General features: G+C 42.5%; 1 pseudogene; it reads left to right on the top strand.

Moving 5' to 3' along the window:
• Nucleotides 1–1,949: 1,949 nt before the first annotated feature.
• On the top strand, nt 1,950–11,471 carry LOC110212672 (snRNA-activating protein complex subunit 2-like; annotated as a pseudogene).
• Nucleotides 11,472–11,847: the final 376 nt, after the last annotated feature.

The following is an 11,847-nucleotide window of genomic DNA, read 5'->3' as shown; positions in this document are numbered from 1 at the left end:
GGTGATGGGCTTTTGGTCTCTGCTACTCCAGAAGCGTGTTATATAGTCCCTGTCACTCGCCACAGGTGTTGTCCTGGACCATCGCTGTCCTTCCCTGCCTAGTACATCCCAGGACAGGAAGGATTGGGCTGCCCTGGGCTTGCTTTCTCTGACTTTGACATTTTACTGTAGTTGGCAGAGACAACACCCCCAGACACCTGAAATCTGGGTCTAATTGGGAAGGTTGGTCCTCTGTGAAATGTGGCAGCTGTCTGAATAGGAGTTGGGTTAACAGCAGATTCACAGCTGCAGCCCTGGCCTTTGATTCTGCCCTCTTATTATTCACGGAGTGTTTCTGTCTGAGCAATAAAGAGAAAACAAATCCGATCCTGGGGGAGAGGGAAAATCCAGTCAGCTGATGGAAGATGGTTTGGGAAGGAGGATGGGAAAAAGCCAAGTGGTAAGAGCTAATAGAGTGACAGTAGAAAGAATGCAGGGGTGGGGACACTGGTAAATTGGGGGTCCAGGTTTATTGAGACAAAGACTAATTCCTTGCTATGCAGGGCACTGCAAGCAGAGCACTGAATGAAGGACTGACTGGACAGTGACTCTAGTTGCACCAGCTATTTCTGTCTTTGTCTGGGCACTGAGTGTTGGACTTAAATGCCGTCATGCTAAAATGGGCTGATTGGCATAAAATCACCTCTAATATCAAGATGGGCTTCAGGAAGTTACTGCAGTGTATTTGAGATGATCAGTTCAACCTTACAATAATCTGCTTAATTCTAGACTTTGAAAGGGCTTAATCTCCCCAGCTAATGACAACCTGGATATAAGGATTAGACAGAAATGAGTTTTCCCAGTTTTGCTTGGGTAAGGAGGCAGGCTTAAAGCTAAAGAGGAAATCTTTGGTAAGGAGCTCATCTCATGAAAGCCAAGGGACTGCTTTCAGGGTGTGTGTGATTAGACAGGGCTCCTGTCCTCAAGGAGATTACAACCTAAGTGGTTGTAATTACAACATGATTTTAGTCTGCTTTGTTCAGTAACAGGACAATGGGAAAGGAGGTGGTGAGATAAATGCTTCCCTTTTGGAAAATGAACATCAGAGGCTTGTCATAAATAGAATAGTTAACTCTCTGTTTGCAAGTTTGTACTTTGGTCACTTAACAATGAAGTTGACATGAAGGGAGGGCAGGGTTTGAAGCCAGAGGACATGGGTTTGAATCCTGGTACTGCTATTACCCATCTCTATGACCCTGGGCAAGTCATTTAACTTTTATGAGCCTTACTTTTTTCATCTGTAAAATAAGAAAGTCGAACTAAAAGATCTCCAGAGATTTTCTTGGCAAAGATACTGGAGTGGTTTGCCATTTCTTTCTCAAGCTCATTTTACTGATGAAGAAACTGAGGCAAACAGGGTTAAATGACTTTCCCAGGGTCACACAGCTAGTAAGTATGTGAGGCTGGATTTGAACTCAGGTCTTCCTGACTCCAGGGCTGGTACTCTACCCAATGTACCACATAGCTGCCCTAATGTGATATATTTACTTATTTGTAAATTATATACATGTTCTACTATGTTAATAATTATGTACCTTATAAAGTTTACATAAAAACATACATTTTAAAAGGATGAGGTAAAGATGAAGTAATATTTGATCCTAGTGTCAATTGAGAATCACTGGAGTTTGATGAGTAAGGGAGTGATATAATCAGACCTGAGCTTTAAAGCAGAGTATTTTGGCAGTTGGGTGGAGGATGGATTGGAGGAGGAAGAGACTTGAGGCAGGTGACCCATTAGGAAGTTATTATAATACTCCAGGTAAGTCATGAGAGCCCAAACAAGAGTGGTGGCTGTGTGAGTGGAGAGGCAGAAACAACCAGATTTGGTAACTGATTGGACATGTTGGATGAAGGAGAGTGAAGAAACAAAGATGACACCCAGCTTGTGAACCTGAATGAATGGAAGTATGGCACTGCCTTCTACAGAAATAGAGAATTTTGGAAGTGGGATAGCTTTGAGGAAAAAGGTAAAGATCTGAGATGCATACCACAACCCATTTATGCCTGCTTATCTCATGAGATTCACTCTTTTCCACCCCAAATTGAAAGAAATCAAGGTAAGGCATTTACTCACTGGTCATTGCCACAGAGTTCAGAACTTACCTACCTGGCAACCAAAAAATGATGTGGTGGGGGGGAGGTGGGTGGTTATACTGGGTGAGGGTGGGGGCAGATTTTCTTAATGGCACCCATGCAGCTGCTGTAAGTTGGTGTCCAGTAGGGGTTAGGTTGTAACTTCTGGGGAGATCAATGCTAAGCTAAGAAGTGGAGAAGCTGGTAGCCTGCCACATTCTCTACCCTCTGGTAGGTGCAAAATAAGGAAGTGTTGGAAATGAATGCGGGTATGGTTGATTGTATTGGAGACAATTCCCTAAATTGGCTCCAGTCACTGGGATAGGTTCCATCTTCTGATTGGTTGATCACTTACCTCTTGGGGTTAGGCCATTGCTCGCTGGGCTCAGGGTATGGCCCAAATCCCAGCCTTTACTTTGGATACTTCTGCCTTTGTATGACTCTATCTAGTCCAGTCCTCTCACTGGATGGACAAAGAAAGTGAGGCCTATAGAGGTTAAGTGACTTGCCTGAGAGCATACAGGCAAAGGTGGAATTTGAACATAGGTCCTTTGATTTCAGATCCATCCCTCTTTCCACTGAACCATATTGCCTCTCAATTTAGAGTTTGAGAAATCACCTGGAGGCACTGAGAGATTAAATGATCTGCCCAGGGTCAGATGGTTAGTTTGTCTCAGAGGCAGTAGGTCTTAAACACAGGTCTTTCTGATTCTAAGGTTGGCCCGCTATCTAATCTCCTCAGATGTTTTGGATTAAGCTATCATCTCTATGCAGGTGACTCACTGTGTCACCCTCTCTAATAATGAGCCTAGTACGACAAGAATAGTTCCCATTTAGATGGCACTTTTCTTAGAGTCCCTGTGAGTTGCTTGGTATTAGTAAAAAGAGATGGATTTAATTAGGAGTCCTAGGAGTCCTATTTCTGCCAGTCATCTGCTGTGTGACCTTGGATGAGTTATTTCCCCATCTTTGGTTCTCAGTTTTCACATCTGTAAAATGAAGAGGTTGGATTTGATGATCGGTCTTTAAGGTCTCTTCTGGCTCTGACATTCTATGAGTTTAGGAGTCTGTAATCTTGGGGGATGAGGGAAAGGGAGAGAGGTTTATGGGCAATCAGATAGAATGACTAAAAGCTGCTATTCTTGAGAAATTTAAAGGCTGGTACATAAAACCTCTTAAATGTGGCCTTGCAAACTCCCTCCAGTTGACTGTGCCCTGAGGTAATGAGCCAGGCTGAAATGTGCTCTCTGCCAAGTTAAGCCATGAGAAAAATGTCAAGTGGTTAGGGGATGGAGCTCTGGGAATTGTTAAATCTAGGATGCAATGTTTGCCATCAGAAAGACCAGCCTTGTTTAGGTCTCTGGTCACAAAGGACTATCCTCCTAAGGAGAGAAGTAGCTCTGAAAAACAGATTCCACAGCTTCTTCCTGAGGTCTTTTTTTTTTTTTTGCAGGACTTGGAATATTTCATCAGTCCTGGGGCAACCTTCTTTCCATCCCCCTGGTGCAGTGTCCTATCGTTTTTATATATATTTGTATTTATTAGCTTTATAGTTAATGCTGTATGTATTTTTGTATGTGCATAGCTAGGTAAGTGACCTTTGGCAGGTCATTTAACTTCTATTTGCCTCAGTTTCCTCAACTGTAAAATGAGGATGATAAAAGCACCAACTGCCAGAGTTGTTGTGAGAATCAAATGAGATATTTCTGAAGCGTTTAGCACAGTAATTGGCACATAGTAAGAACTATATAAATGCTAGCTATCATCATCATCATCATTGCTACCACCACCATCATCATCAATATTACTTGTCTTCCCCATTAGAATATAAGCTTCCTGTGAGAAGGGGTTGTTTCATTCTTTGTATTTGTATCCCCAGAGCGTAGAATGGTGGCTAAGGCACAGCAGCTACTTAATAAATACTTGTTGTGTGACTGATTGAGGTCTCAGATATGTGTGTAGAGGCTGGAGATTTCCTTATCCTTCTAGGGATAGGCTTCTCTTCTTGATCAGAGGAGCATATATTTAGAGCTGGAAGGAGCCTAGCCCTAAATCCTCATTTTGCAGATGAAGGAACTGAGGTCCAGAGAGGCTGACTTGCCCAAAGTTAATGCAAGTAGGAAGTAGCCAAACTGGGATTTGAATTCAGTTCCTTTGACTCTAAAACCAGGCCAGTTTCCAGTGTACCATAATGCTTCCTGAAACTCTTGGCAAAGCCCTCAGTGAAATGAGCTCTTCATTCTGCCTCAGCTTTGATTTAGCCCTATTACCACATCATCCCTGTGGTTGAGTTCAATGGGCATTACACACAACACAGGATATGAGATATGGGTGTGAGCTCACAAGCCTCCCTTATGAGCGCAGTGGAAGATACAGGGAGGAGGTGAGAATTGAGAGTTCCCAGGAGGGATCATTTCAATAAGAACTTAACCAATGAAGTATGCAAATAAAAAGACTGTATTCTTTCTTCATTAATGGCCTCAGTAGATTAGATCATGAAACCTTTCAAAGGGCAGGGGAACACTTCAAAAACTCTAGTATACCCAGATTCCAGAAAATATATTTTAACACCCATTCATTGCAAGCAATGCTGACCAAAGGCTTTAGTTAAATCGTGGAATTTAGAACTGAAGGGATCTTTAGAAAGTATCTAGAACTCCCCCTTCATTTTAGAGATAAAGAAATTGAGGCTCAAATAATTTAAATGCTTTGCCCATAGTAACATGTGTAGTCAGTGGAAGAGCTACAATTTGAACCCAGGTCTTTAGGCTCTAAAATTAATACTTTTCCCACCATGCCCTGCAATTCAGGATAGACTTTACAAGTCTATGCTAATGGCATTCCATGGTCAGAAGTGATAGTTGATGATCACCTGGTGAGCTATGACTAGAGAACCAGTGGAATTCTCCCCTTTGTAGGATGCCACCCCATGACAGGCACCACAGTAGTGACTTAATGAAGGGGATGATCCTGTGCCCCTCTCATTGTCCAACTCTGCACAGGGTTCTCTGATGGGTTTGTAAGGGATATCCATGGTCCTGGATATTCTCCCAGGAGGGGAAAGATGGTTTCTTCAAACCCATGTGTGGGAACAAAGGTGTTGAAAATGCTGTCTTGCAATCTTTCCACTAGGGCAAGAAGTGAGCTGGGAGGGAGAGCTGAGCAGGACAATATTCAGTTCTTGACTATTCAGGTGAATCTATGATCTCATCTCATCCACCTCATCTACCAATAATGCAGATTGCCACACCTCCATGCCTGCTTATCCTGTATCCATGTCCTCTCATAAGTTAGCCATGGGGACTCAGTCTAACAAATGTTTTTAAAGCTGCCAAATAGTGGTTGTTCCACAGTTCTGAGTGCCATCATCCTGCAGCCACAACTTGCCAGAATCCTGAAGAAAGGGAGTGATGGGATAGTGTAGTTATCCAGAGGTTGGAAGCATGTGCTAGAGCCTGCCTGCCACCTTTCCTCTCATGTATTGTGTAAAATGGATGATGTCTTCTGGCTTCCTCTTCACAGAAGCCTCAGAGGCAAAATCATAAGAAGTTACAAAATTGGGGAATAGTCAAGTGTATTTGGCCATTTCTGGAATCTGATGTCTTTATGGAAATATTTCTCTGGGCAACAGCCTGCGAGCCAAAGGGTTATATAAACTGCTGTGCTAGGCACCAGGAATACAAAGACTAAAACAGAATTGTCCCTGGTCTCAAGGCTCTCACATTCTACTGGAGGATATGATATGTAGAAGATTTCGGTACTCCTTGACAACTATCCGATTTAGGGTTGTATCCCCCCCTTCAAACCAAAAGAATACACTTCACAGGACCTGCACAGAGACTTGGGTGACCAAGTCTACTTTGCTTTTCAAGTCCTCAATGATATATATGCAAGTATATTGACAAAGAACAAAAGTAAAGAAGGTAAGGTCATTACTTACTACTTTCCTGGTCCATAAAACCATCCAAACTTCTGCCTTTGGCACTGTAATCTGGTTGGTGCAAAATCTTGTTGATTCCCTTCACAAGGAAGATGGATATGGAACAGCCACTAGAGTGTCTTAAGAAATCACTCCTCATTCACTGGCAAATCAAGCAACATTGTATCTATATGGTACTTTAAGGTTTGGGAGGTGTCTTCTTTATTTTGGTTGTTCAGTAGTTCAGTCTTGTCCAGCTCTTTGTGACCCCATGGACCATACTGTCCATGCAGTTTTCTTGGCAAAGATATTGGAGTGGTTTTCCATTTATTTCCTTCTCCAGTGGATTAAAGCAAACAGAGGTTAAGTGACTTGCCCAGAATAACACAACTAGTAAGTATCCAAGGCGAGATTTGAACTCAGGTCTTCCTGACTCCAGGCCCAGCACTCTATCCATTGAGCCACCTAGATGCTATCTTTTCCATAATAACTCTATAAAGTAGATAGTGCTAGTGTTACTATCTGCATTTTATAGGGCCATGTAACCCAAGCTCTGTCTTACAGGTTAAGTGTCTTGGTTATGTTCATGTAGCTCATAGCTAGTAAACATCTGGGACATTATTTGAACTCAGATCTTTGTGACTCCAAGTTCAGTATTGTATTTGCTGTATCAGAGGGGTCAAACATGCTTCTGGTGACCTGCATTGTGGCCCACATCACCCCTGAGTACCATCATCACTAGAAGAAAATGCAATTGGGAAATATTTAATAAAATAAACAAAAATACAATAAAACATAGATAATGTTAATATGTGGTTTTCTAACACTATGTAGCCCACAAGGATCCTTATAAAATTAATTGGCCCCTGTTTCTATTTGAGTTTGCTACCACTGCATTACATGTTAACAGTCCTCTCCCTTGTAATCGTGGGACCAAGAGACCAAGGCTAGCTTTGCTGTTGTCAGTTTTCTGTATCTGACTTTGAGAAAGAGGCTACAGGTGGTGGACTTGTGGCTGTTCTAAGGATGGGCTGAAAGAAGTGGAGGAAAAAGGAAGACAGAGTTTAAGGAAGTTCCTTACAAGACTTCCTTGCTTTATACTTCAGGATCATCATCTTAGGATGAAATAAAGCTGAAATGATAACTGTTCTCAAATCAGAGAACATGCGTTGACCATCATTAGAGGTATTGCAAATGTGTATATAAGACCCACAAAGATACTGCCAGGACACAAGAGAAAGAATTATGAGACTGATGAAAAGACATTAAAAAAACAAACCCAGAGACTATGCTGGTGGTGTAAGAATTCAAAATTGATGTGAGTTTCTTAGCATAATTGCCTGGGTCACTCTCCTTGGTCACTAATCTATATCCCCAGGCATGGCATTCATCTTATTAATGTAACAATTATATCTACTCCAGATGCCTTTTCAGCCCTGCAGAAGTGTAGCTGAAGCTTCAAAGTACTGAGGCTTTCTCCAAATGCTTTGCCCAACAGAAATTTTGAAATGTTCTCTCCCCATAAATTCTCTCCACCCTGCAGGTGAAACTTGACAACTAAAATCCCATTATAGTGACCCCCCCCCCACGAGGCTATTGAATTATATTCTTGTAATCAAATGTTATAATGAATCCATTGCTAGACAACCCTTTCTCAGACTGCTGGAAATGAAGCTGAGAGCCTACCAGGTGTGCTTTAGCAAAAGAAAGAAGGATTTGGTAGAACTGAAGCCAGAGCTCTGTTCTTTAGCTTTCTTATTGTAGAGGTAGAGGGCTGATGATGGTATGTTATGGAGGGAAGGCAAAAGAACCAGTCCAGGTCCTATGCTGGGGAATAAAGACATGGAACTAAATAGAGCGGACCCATCCATTCCCATACCCCTGAGGAGCCCAGCCCAGCTGAGCATAATGTGACTGAAATGTGAATGGCCTCGCCTTGAATGGCACAGGCTCTATCACACTCAACAGTAGGTAGTAATGTGTGCTTTTGCCAAAAAAAATGGAGAAAGGAGTTCCAGAATTGATTTCTTATGTCTCTATAAGAAAAGGGATGGTATGTTATAAAGAACACAATAAATCAATTCAATGATTTTTCCTTGAATAAAGATTTTGAAGAAGCTGCATGATAAATAACAATAACAATAATATAATATCTAGAGGTCAGGGTATTCTCCTATTAATTGTTTGAGGCTGATTAAAGCTTCATCCACTCAGAACATTGGTAGAGTGGTCATTGCATTATGAGGCAACAGAATGTATATTTCTTGAGAGCAGTCAGTATTTTTCATTTTGTATTCTCAGTTCATAGCCCAGTGCCTTGGATATCTGAGGTCCTTAAATTCTTATTGAATTAAATTCAAAAACTATTCTGACATCCTAAACATAATCACTTGGCAGTAAGAAGGGTATGCTCCTCACATCTGTCCTCACCTTTCCTTCCTACATCTTCTATTGTGCCTGAGCTCCCATGATACCATATCAGAGCTATCACAATAGTCTTCTTATTCTCCTCTTCCTTTCAGTTTCACCCTTCTCCAATTCATCTGTCTTTATCAACTGCCAGAGTAATGTGCAAGTTTGACTATGACTCTTTCCCGCTCAAAAACCCATGTTGGATTCTTCCTGCCTGGACGACAAAGCTCACCAAAATCTGGCTCCATTTACCTTTCCAGCTTCATCTCCATATACACTCAACCCTTCAACAAGACTGGGTTACTTGACTCCCCAAACATATTCCCTGTTATTTAGGCTTTGCTCATATGTTCTCCTTCACCTGCTGTGCTTTGCCTTCCTTGACTATCTCCACTTGATAAAATCTCACTTATCCTTCAAGGTCTAGTTCCAGTGCAACTTTAAACCCATTTCCAGTTCTGCTCTCCTTGGCTAAACAGAACTGCCTAATCCCTCTACTATATAGGCCTTAGAATATTTGAACATAGCCGTTACACCTCTCCCAATTTTCTTCCTTCTTTCTTCTTATTAAGTTAAACAGTCTCAGTTCCTTTAACTGATTTTCTTTCTGATCCCTAGATCTCAGATGGTCTCATACTTAGAAGTCATCTAGGCTAACCCCTTCATTTCACAGAATATAGGAAGTCCTTTCACTGTTCTATTTGCCCTTCTCAGGATGCTCAGCTTATCAATGTCCTTTCTAAACTATGGTGCCCAGAGCTCACCATTATATTTCAGATGGAGTGTAGGGCATAATGGAATAGGATTATTATCTCCCTAATACTGATTGTTGTTCTATTTTTCATGCATCCTATCATTTTGACTGACATGGCAAGTCATGCTCACACTCAAAGTGAATAAATATTGAATTTTCAGTCCATTAAATACCTCAGATGATAGTCCCATTACATTCTTCCTTGGTCTGACCACATCTGAAACACCATGTTCAGTTCTGGATACCAATTTCACTTAAAAGAAAGGCCATTGATAAACTGGAGCACATTAACAAGAGGAAGACTAAGATACTGAGGGGATTCTGACATTCGAGTGACCTAGGGCAAGTCATTTAATCTCTCTGTGTCCCAGGCAGGTCTCTAAGATTATAACTTTTGGAGAAGGTGAAGCCACCCACTGGTAGAGGGGGTTTCCACACCGAGATTTCCTTAAAACAATTGCATTTCAAGTCCAGTCCAAAACCAATGTAAAGAAGAGCCTCTCTGAACTTAGCTAGGCTGCTCTTCAGCCCACAGCTGCACAGCCTGTTGCTAGATCCATTCTTGAAACTTTTCCCAGCTTGGTTGGACTTACTGGAGTTGACTGCTGACATAGTCTTCAAAATGAAGTGACTTGCCCAGGGTCACAGCTTGTATGTGACAGAGGCAGAATTGGAGTTCAGGGCTTCCTTACTATGCCACACGATTAATTTTTCAGCCACAACAACTTTTCTAGACCTACTATTTTGTAGCAGGGTTGCTTCAGGCTATAGCCCAGATCTGCAGCACAGTTGTAGGAATTAGGATGCTTAGACTGGAAAAGAAAAGACTTAAAAGGCTGCTACATTGAATGGAGGATAAGATTTGTTCTGCTTGGCCTCAGAAGATAGAAATAGGAATAATGGGTGGAAATTGTGAAGGTAGATTTCAGAACCACATTAAGAGCTTTTAAATATTTCTAAGTAGTAGCTCTAGCCACCATGAAGCCCCCTATGTGGCAGCCCAAGCTCCCTGGTGGGGTACCAGGAGTTGCCTCCAGCCAGGGCCTGAATATTTAAGCTTTAGACCCCAATGGAAAACCAACAGCTCCTCCGTTTACTAGAGGTACAAGATTGGGCACATGAACCAGCTGTGGTAGAACTGAGGCAGAAGCTGCCCCACTGGATTGAGGGTGAGATCCACAATTTCCTCCAGTTGAAGTATTATGTGGCCTGGAAGATAATTCAGCAGGAACATTGCTGCTGCCAGAAGGGACAGAAACTTCATAAGGCTGAAGTTCCAGTACCCATTGTGGTTTGGACAGATCTAGCTAAAAAGGTGGTTATGACCAACCAGTTGGAAGAAGCACTGTTGCTGTTCAGTCATGTCTGACTCCTTGTGACCCTGTGGACCATACTGTTTATGGGGTTTTCTTGGAAAAGATACTGGAATGGTTTGCCATTTCCTTCTCCAATGGATTTAGGCAAACAGAAGCAAAGGGACTTGCCCACGGTCACACAGCTAATGTCAGAGGCTAGATTTGAATTCAGGTCTTCCTGACTCCATGCCCAGTGTTCTATCCACTGAGCCACCTAGCTGACTGCTACCAGTTGGAAGAAGCAATGACCACTGCCTTTTCCCAGATTTCACTATTGCTGTGGTGGAACCTCTAAATCTGCTCCACTCCATTCTACAGAAGGCAACCCAAGCCAGTGAGGCAACTTCTCTGCAGATTCTTACTCCCAGGGAGAACTCCCACCTCAGGCTCCAGACCCCACCCAAGAGATCAGGTCTAAAGTCTTTGGGACCTGGGATACACAGCTCAAGACCACCTCTCCAAATCTAGCCCAGCCAAACCCATAAATGGAAACCTCATCACTAGTGTATCCCCAAGTGGTGAGGAACTTGAGCTTTTGCCTGGAGAGTCGGCTGTATTCCTAGATCTGCTCATGTTTCTTCCTGCAGAGCTGAGCCACCTGCCCTGAGGAAGGCTACAGACCCACACTGTAGTTCTGTAGTTCCTACAGAAAACTGATATGCCCTCAAGTAGACGCAGGCCCACACCACAAGTGTTTCTGGAAAAGACCACTCAGTAAAAAACAGCAAACTTAACACCTCAACCAGTAATGCCCAGGAGAAATGGAAGCCCTACTGCTGAGAGTTCTACTATTTCTGGTTCAAGTCTCCCCAGAGACACTCTGCCCCCGGTACAGTGACAATTGTGGCAAGAGTTGGTGTTATGTCCTCTCAACTTGTTCCTCATTCCCATGGAACTTCTGTCTCAGCAACTGTGAGCTCTGGAGGGAGGTTCTCTGCCAGAGAACCAACTTCTTCTCAGCCAAGAGTGAGGGCCTACACTGCATACCCAACCTGAGATATGTGTGTGTGTGGTGGGGGGGAGGGGTGGTCAGGGTAGAAAGAGGATTAGAAAAAAGGTGAACACCTGGAAAATAAAGCTCTGTTTATTACATCTGAGAAGAAAAAAGATTTCTAAGTAGTGAGCTTCCTGTTATTGAAATTTGCAATGGAGAAATAGTTGTTGAATGTATTACTCTGAAGAATGGAGTTGGGCAAAGGAGGGAAGTTCAAGTAGATAACTTCCAGTCCATTTCAGCTTCATCTCAGGGTCAAAAATATGACAAAATCATAAGGCCATAATATATTTAGAGC

Source organism: Phascolarctos cinereus, unplaced genomic scaffold (assembly GCF_003287225.1).
Source record: "Phascolarctos cinereus isolate Bilbo 61053 unplaced genomic scaffold, phaCin_HiC Scaffold_2;HRSCAF=192, whole genome shotgun sequence".
NCBI classification, from domain to species: domain Eukaryota; kingdom Metazoa; phylum Chordata; class Mammalia; order Diprotodontia; family Phascolarctidae; genus Phascolarctos; species Phascolarctos cinereus.
This window is presented reverse-complemented; position numbering and strand designations above follow the sequence as displayed.